This window comes from Oryctolagus cuniculus, chromosome 6 (assembly GCF_964237555.1).
Source record: "Oryctolagus cuniculus chromosome 6, mOryCun1.1, whole genome shotgun sequence".
Lineage (NCBI taxonomy): Eukaryota > Metazoa > Chordata > Mammalia > Lagomorpha > Leporidae > Oryctolagus > Oryctolagus cuniculus.
Genome location: NC_091437.1, coordinates 16,650,849 through 16,659,590, shown reverse-complemented (window position 1 = coordinate 16,659,590; position 8,742 = coordinate 16,650,849). Strand labels below are relative to the sequence as shown.

At 45.2% G+C, this 8,742-nt stretch overlaps 1 pseudogene; it reads left to right on the top strand.

Annotated features, from left to right (window-relative positions):
- The first annotated feature begins 6,252 nt into the window (after window positions 1–6,252).
- Window positions 6,253–6,592, top strand: LOC100347134 (cAMP-regulated phosphoprotein 19 pseudogene; annotated as a pseudogene).
- The last annotated feature ends 2,150 nt before the right edge of the window (window positions 6,593–8,742 follow it).

The following is an 8,742-nucleotide window of genomic DNA, read 5'->3' as shown; positions in this document are numbered from 1 at the left end:
CTGCCCTACGCCCCGCCCCATCTTGGCCCACGCCCCGCCCCACACAGCGCCCCACTCCGCCCCTAGATTCGCCACGCCTCCACCCCGCCTCTCCCTCGCCCCTCCCCGCCCCGCCCCACACAGCACCAAGCCACGCCCATTCACCCGCCGGGAGTCCGGCCACGCCCGGGTTTGATCTTCCCGAGCGTTTGGGTCCAAAGATCCCGACTTGGGCGGCCCGCTTCCTCTACAAGCACTCTTTGCTTCTCCCTGCGCAGCCCCCGCGCGGAGGACAGCCTCGCTGCCGGGTGTGCTCGCTTGTCCGCGGCAAGCGGCTGAGGCGGACGCCGCCACCCAGCCCAGTGCCCACTCCGGGCAGGACCTGGCTGCACAACGGGGACACTCCTCTGTGTCTCCGAAGACCCGCAGGACGTCTGCAGGGGGAGAGCGCGGGCACCAGAGTGGCAGCTGCTCTATTAACTTTTTCCCTTCAACAACATATATCGCACGTTCTTTGGTTGTCTTCTTTATTTATTTGAGAGACAGAGCAACAGAGATCTCTCATCCACTGGTTCAGTTCCCAAATGCCCACAACAGCCGGTCTCTCACACGAGTGACAGGGAACCAAGTACTTGAGCCGACACCTGCTGCCTCCCAGGGTGCATATTAGCAGGAAGCTGGAATCAGAGCTGCACCAGGACTGGAACCCAGGTTTTCCAACATGGGATCCGGGCATGCCAAGAGATGTCTTTACTGATGTGCCAAACATTCACCCTAAATTCTTCGATGACAAAGATTATCGACTCCTTTATATGTCCTATCTAAGAGAGCACTTGCAATAATTGGTGTTCAGTAATGCACAATTTAATAACCAACGAATGGAATGCAGTATGGAAAATAGAGAGTTTGAATCCTGAAGTCCTGATTCAGGTCCAAGACCGCCCTAATGTCAGTTGTGCAGTTACCTAGCCTTGTACAGGTCACCTGGTCTCCATATTTCCATCTGTAGAATGGGAGGATTATCCACCATCCTTAACTTGGGTAATAGAGTCAAATAAAGTAAAGCATATGAAAGCACTTTTTAAACTGCTGAGCGTTGAATATATGAAAAAATGTTAGCATTCCTGTTCCCAAATTTCCTGCAAGAATCCACCCAACGATTTGACTTTAAATCTTTCTTGAACTTGACCACTGTTGCCGTTCTGAAACACTTCACTGGACACTACACACTATTTAACGATGCCTTAACTTCAGACCTTGTTCTGCAACTCTCATGGGTTGTCTGCTCTCTGTGGCGGTGGTTCTTAACGCATGCACTGAGAATGTGTGTAGGCGGCCTTCTGGGTTACCCTACAGAAAGTGGGATTTGGGGTGGTGCTCAAAGTAGATACCATCTCCATTCTCTTTGGTTCACACCCTTAATAGCGATAAGTTACGCTGATTTCTTCATGCACCCTACAGATATTCATTAGTGGCTGCGATGTGCTGAGCACTGCGACTGGAAACGCAGCTGTGAACAGGACCGACAAGGTCTGCTCCTTTTATTAGGAGAGAGAGGCTAATGGAGAAGAAAACAAACAGAGTAATTACGTTCTGTGATGGGCGCTTTGAGGAAAATCAATAGTGATGTGATACAGACTAATTAGGATAAGTCACCTTGGCCGTGATGGATGGCTGGGGCTTCAGCAAAGAGAAGAGATCTGAGCACAGCCCTGGAAGGAACCAGACCTACGGCTACCTGGACAGGAGGGGAAGGGTGCAAAGACTTCACGGGGGAGGTGTTTCGGGTGTGTGCAAAGCAGCAAGGTAGCCGGGGCTGTGAGCAAGGGCAGGGGCCCAGTCCTCGTCAGCCTAGGAGGCTTCTAGAGAACCTTTGGGTTCCATTCGGAGAGACGTGGGGAGCGCAAGGAGGGTTTCAGCAGAGACAGCCCAAGTCCGACACTAAGGTCAAACCACGCTGTAACCACTGGGAGAGGAGAGCGAGCACGAGGACTGAGGGAGGGGGCCCGGGAAGGAGGGGTGGGGTTCCGCAGTAGCCAGTGGGGGCAGAGGTGGCGATTGGTCTGGACGAATCCTGGAGACTGAGCCGTTGCGACTTACTAATGGATGGACTGTGGCCTGCATGAGCTTCCTAAGACTACGACAGCTCCTGGACTAGAAAGAACAGTAAGTCACTGATTCTCTCTCAGTCCTGGAGGAGACACAGAAGCAGGTGTTGCAGGGCCCCTCCCAGGGCCACCAGGGCCAGTCCCTCCTGGCCTCTCCAGCTTCTGATGGCTGAAGGTGCTCCGTAGCTCTTGCCGTCCAGCTCTAGGCTGTGCCGCTGTCTTCACACGGCCCTGCTCCCCAGGTCCCTGGGCTCAGCCCTCCTTCTGCCTTTCTCCTTATCAGGACACTTGTCACGGCGTTGAGGGCCCACCCTGCACCAGAACAGTTCTAACACAAGATCCGGAAGGACCTTGCAAACTCCCTTTCCAAATTAGGTCACATTCACGAGTTCCATATTGGTACCTGCCTCGCAGTTTTTCTTTGAAGGCTCGATGACTTCGTAAGTGTGATGTGTTTAGACGACAGTGCTAGCTCTTAGTCTGAGTTTTAATTGCCTAAATATTCATATGACAATCACTGTTTATGCTTTTATTTGGTCCAGTTTGAGCTGCAATTTCCAAATCAAGGTACTCTGTTTGTTTACAACTAAAGAAAATTTATTTAAACATGATGTCTTCAAAGAGTTCCTTAATAATGTGTATTATGGAAAAACTATGCATGGATTTTAAAGTACTTTTGCACCAAAATAAGCTTATTTTTAAATCCATTTTTCACAGACTTTTTAAAGTACCCTTAGATACAGGGTGTCTCTACCTCACAGTTTGTCCAGGACCCTCTCATTTGAGGGCAGTTGTCCCAGCATAAATATTAAAAGTACCCGTTTCATGGCCAGCACTGTGTGTACTAGCCCAAGTCTCCACCTTTGTCACTAGTATCCCATAGGGGCACTGGTTCGAGTCCCAGCTGTTGCTCTTCTGATCCAGCTCTCTGCCTATGGCCTAGGAAAGCAGTGGAAAATAGCCCAAGTGCTTGGACCCCTACACCTACACAGGAGACCCAAAAGAAGCTCCTGGCTCCTGGCTTCGGATTGGCCCACCTTTGGCCAATGTGGCCATTTGGGGAGTGAACCGATAGGTGGAAAACCTCTCTCTGTCTGTAGCTCTACCTCTCAGATAAATAAATAAAATCCTAAAAAAAAAGTACCCATTTCTTGCTCTTAAAATTGCTCCAATTTGGGCAGTGAATATTATGGATATCCTACTTTTAGAGATATTAATAAGTTTCTCATTTTGCAATATGAGTTTTAGTGTGGAAGTTTCAGCACCCATTCATTGCCCCACACGGGTCATCATTACACATTTCAGCTTCCTTGAAAAACTATCTTGTCTTTCTAAAATAATTATTTATAAAAACATTCAAAGGCTCCTTGTCCAGTTGGTAAAATCTGAAATACTCCATTTTCTCTGCTTTCTGGATGTTTCTCCACATCCCCCAGGGGAACCTACGAGGCCCTTCCATCCAGTCTACACTGGAAACCATGGGCCATGGCTCCAACCAAGTCCTTTTCCTGAAATGCAGTTTTCTCTGTCCATTTTCTGACAATAGGTGCTCCCCATTATTCAAGGACCACAGTTGTCTTCCACCATAAAACCTTCACACATTATGTTGTTGGTTTTATATGCTTGCACTCTGTTTATGAGCTCCTTGATGGTAATCTACAGCAAATCCATTTTCCTTAATGTGGGTCAGCTGAACTTGACCTCAGACATGTGACATGAGAGGGAAGTTAAGATTCCTTACATAATTTATAAGCACAGGCATGTGGCATCATCAGTGGCTTTCCAGATGTCACAGTTTCTAGAAATGTTTCACAATGTTCACACACCCACTGTTTACTGAATCAAACAGTGTGCTAGAAGCTGTGTACCAGAAGGAACACAAACGAGTGTCCTCCCTAAAGGAGATCACCGTCAGTAAGAGAGATGTGTGGCCAAAGCACAGGAATATCCAAGTGCAAAAATGTCAGGTACTACAGCTGAGATACACACCAAACGACAGGGACACAGAATGAGCGGTGTCAGCACTACCACTTTGATGGAGCTGTTAGAAGAGGAGTAATGGCCGCTGGCCACCAGGAAACAGACCAGTGGTGGCTTTTCATCCTATGCATTGTTAGAAGAGGAGTAATGGCCGCTGGCCACCAGGAAACAGACCAGTGGTGGCTTTTCATCCTATGCATTTTGTTCGTGCTATGTCTTTGAGCGAAAAGGGCGATCCCCTTTCAAGAGCCATAGATGCTGCTCTCCTATACTCTCCGTTTTCTTTCTCTGTACTATTTCTCCCTTACAAAATGCAAGGCTTTCTTCTAGTTCCCCCATCTTCTTATGTATTTCCCCTGGATATCAAACGTGTTGTCATTTAACAAGAGACATTTACTTCCTGCTGTCCCATAACACACACCTAGGAGAGCCAGCACTGGGACCAGTGGCGCGTTCCTCCAGCTGAGAAAGGCAGAGACCTGCAAACACTCAGCTGAACTTCACCCCTGACTTGCAGTGTTGTGATGGGTCACCTGCTACTGCCCCACCACCTTCATCCTTCTCCACACTCTCCCCACCACACACACACGTTAGACAATGGAGAGTTCTCAAAGACTGCCGTTCCCAGCCGTGCAATCCCTACTTACAGGCAAGAGAAACAATCTTCTCTGTTCTTGGGGTTTTAACTGAATCAATCAATCAATCAATCTCTCTCCCTCTCTCTCTCTCTCTCTCTCTCTCTCTCTCCACTATCATTTTAGAACACCCTTGAAAGCTCACTATTTTCCCTAACAATCATCTAATGGATAACTTCATCACCTTACCCATAAAACTATTTTCAGATTTTGCCCTTTTGATTTCTTTAATTCTATCATTATCATCCACTAATGAGAAACAACAGTCAACAGCTCTCCCTCCTCTACCAATTGTCTGGTAGGCACACCCTATGCACAGGGGAATATGATCCAAGACATCCAGTGACTGCCTAAAACCATGGATAGCACTAAACTCTCTACATGCTATGTTTTTGCCTATACACACACACCTATGACGAAGTTCAGTTTATAAATGAGGCATCATGGGCCAGCATCATGGCACAGTAGGTTAATCCTCCACCTGCAGTGCCGGCATCCCATAAGGGTGCTGGTTCTAGTCCCGGCTGCCCGTCTTCCAATCCAGCTCTCTGCTGTGGCCTGTGGAAGCAGTAGAAGATGGCCCAAGTCCTTGGGCCCCTGCATCCACATGGGAAACCAGGAGGAAGCACCTGGCTCTGGCTTTGGATCGGCGCAGCTCCGGCCATTGCGGCCATCTGGGGAATGAACCAACAGAAAGAAAACCTTTCTTTCTGTCTCTTGCTCTCACTGTCTGTAACTCTACCTCTCAAATAAATAAATAAAATCTTAAAAAAAAATTAGGCATCATAAGGCCTGGATGCACTTGATAAACAGATGCTTCACATCTCAGTTGGGACAAAGTGAGAAAAAGCACAGTATTTCCTCATGCTATTTACAACAATGTGCAATTTGAAACAAATTGTGTATTCTGGAATTTTCTATTTAATATGTTCGTGCACAGTTGACCATGAGCAGCTGTAAACTATAGATGGTGAAACCACCAATAAGGGAGTTACTGTGACATCCAACCCACAGCCTGGTAAAGCCACCTGTCTCCTCCTATATCAACAGCTTTATCATCTCCACCACCCTGGTAGTAGTTTAAAGCCTGTGCCTAAATCCTGGCATAGGCCAGACACTTGGATGTCACCACCAGTCAATAATCCTTGCCCCCAGTCTAATCCCTTGAGATGAGATCTAAGACTGTAATGGTATGGGCCCATTCAACTTTCATCATCCCAGTACCTAAACCTGCTATGATGACTCTTATTACCTGCCTTCAACATGTGTAATTCCTCACAACTTTGTTTATAGAATACTAATTCTCTGCACTAATAATAAGTTAGATAATAATATAATAATAATTAGAATACTAACTCTCTGCAATAATCCACTCCCCTTCTTATCCTTTCTAAAATCTTTTTACTGCCACTGTCTAGTTAACAGGCTGCTTCTATCAGGAAGCTGTACCCAGGGGGGCGGGCAACAGGCGGGCCTAAGGCAGTGGCCAGGCGGTCTCTGCCACCCAGTAATCGCGTCTTTGCCCAGCTCTCGTCTGCAGAGGGAGCACTATGTCTGCAGAAGTCCCTGAGACAGCCTCCGCGGAGGAGCAGAAGGAGATGGAAGATAGACACTAGGAGACTAGTCCAGAGAAAGCTGAAGAAGCAAAATCAAAAGCAGGGTATCCTCATCGGGGACAAAAGCTCAAAGGTCAGATTTCTTAAGGAAACGATTGCAGAAAGGGCAAAAATACTTTGGTTTTAGGGATCACAACATGGCAAAAGCAAAAATGAAAAGCAACTTCCTACCGTAGCCCCTGATGAAACGGAGGTCACTGGTGACCACATTCCCACGCCACAGGACCTTCCTCCACGGAAGCCATCCCTTGTTGCCAGCAAGCTGGCTGGCTGAACTGCACGATTCTTCTAATTCCCATTATTTCTCCTTTCTGTGTTACATATCCACCACTTACTTCCCTTCATTCTCTAAGTCATTTGAGACTGACAGCTTTGCAGGTAGCGGGAGTGTGTGTTCCTATTGTAAGGGAGTATACAAGTGTAGAGTTTTGCTTAAACAGTGCACTGATGATAAAGACATGATAGAGCAATGTAATCTATGTGAAAATAATTGTATATGTTACCTAACTCCTAGTGTAGGTTCCAACAGGTAGCAAGTTTTACAATTTTAATGGTTTGGCTTTACTTACTTCATCTTAATTATAGTGGCTTTTTAAAAAGATTTATTTATTTTACTTGAAAGTCACAGTTACACAGAGAGAGGTGGTGGTGGGGTCTTCCCTCCGCTGGTTCACTCCCCAATTGGCTGCATCGGCCAGAGCTGCGCTGATTCGAAGTCAGGAGCCAGGAGCTTCTTTCAGGTCTCCCGGGTAGGTGCAGGGGCCCAAGGGCTTGGGCCATATGCTACTGTTTTCCCAGGACACAGCAGAGAGTGGATCGGAAGTGGAGCAGTTGGGTCTCGAACTGGCGCCCATATGGGATGCTGGCGCTTCAGGCGGTGGCTTTACCCACCATGCCACAACGTCGGCCCCAATTATAGTGTTATACATTACTCTTATTTAACATAACCTCTGCTGTATTGATTTTTTTCTGTATTTTCCTTTTGGATTTTGTAAAACAGAAGTTTAAGACCACAGGTTTTAAGAAAAGTTCCATATTTCAAAATAACTAGATGGGACTCTGAAAGATTTATATTTCTGTGGTTGAACTTAATGGCCTTAAACCTGTTGTAGCTTTAACAGTTGAATTTCACTTGGGCAATATTTGCCCATTCTGATGTAACTTATGAGATTCTAGTGCTTAACAGCTGCCGTTGAAGCTACTATTCTTACACAGTTCTATAATGGTAGGATACCTTTTGTTGTTGAAGATGTGAATGACATATGCATGTGCATTGACTGCTGAATTCACTTTTGTGCCATTTTAGTAAATACAATAGTTTCGCACAACCTTTCACAAATGTCTGTATTAATTTCACATATTAAAAAGTAGTCAACGTGCCAACCAGAAACACAGAAGTTCCTACACAAACCCTTTCATTATAGCTTTTGTATGATAAGAGTTTACTATCTTGGGCTTACAGAACACCAAACTGAAGTCTTTGCTTAGTCTGCCACAGACGTAAGCTTTTTGTTTGTTTCTATCCATGACATTCAGTGGCCCTGTGCAAATACGGTATGTTGTTTATGCATATCTTTGGTCCTATGCAGAACATTTCATTTTGACTTTTCTGAAAATAAAGTTCACCTAATCTTTTTAAATGTAGATACTTTTTACTTCCATAACTCACTTTGGGTATGCTAGAGTAAAAGGCTTTCATACTTGGCCTTCTGTCCACCCCCATTGTCTGTTTTGCTTTTTGTTTTTTTGTTTTGTTTTGTTTTGTTTTTTGCTTCTTTGATTCAGATGTTATAGGGCTGTTCAATCTGTATGGACACATAGGTGTCTGTACCCTTACTCTTTAAGAAATTTGCTGCACTGAATGCTGTATTTTATAACAATAATGACATTTGCTGTCTCATTTCTCAGTTGCTAATTAATCACTCAGGATATATCCTGTATTATTACTCATAACTGCTAATCGTTTAAATATAATAAAACAAATATAATAAAATTTGTTGAAAACATTGGCCCAGGAACATATGTCAAGAAGAGCTGAATTCTGGCAAATAACTTCAGTAATTATGGTCAGTTAAGAGGAAAGGCTTACTGACAATTAGAATACTTTACATGACAGATTTATTCATATTAAAAATACATATTCTGTCCATGTCACTGTAGTAAGATGTCAGTTAGTTTTACATACAGTTTATGTACCTAGAACTTCCGTAGACTATTGGAACAGCATTTACCACTCTTAAATCTCCCCAGGCATTGTTGTAATGCTGTAGAATGATAATGAGATTGGTAGCATGAGGTTTATACTGGTTTTCTCTTTATCTTTGACTTGGACTCAGGCATCTTTTCTGGATCTTGGCTCCAAATGCAGACTTACTTTTCTATAATCCAAATTACAGTAGACGGTGCCTTGAACACAGCTCCTAA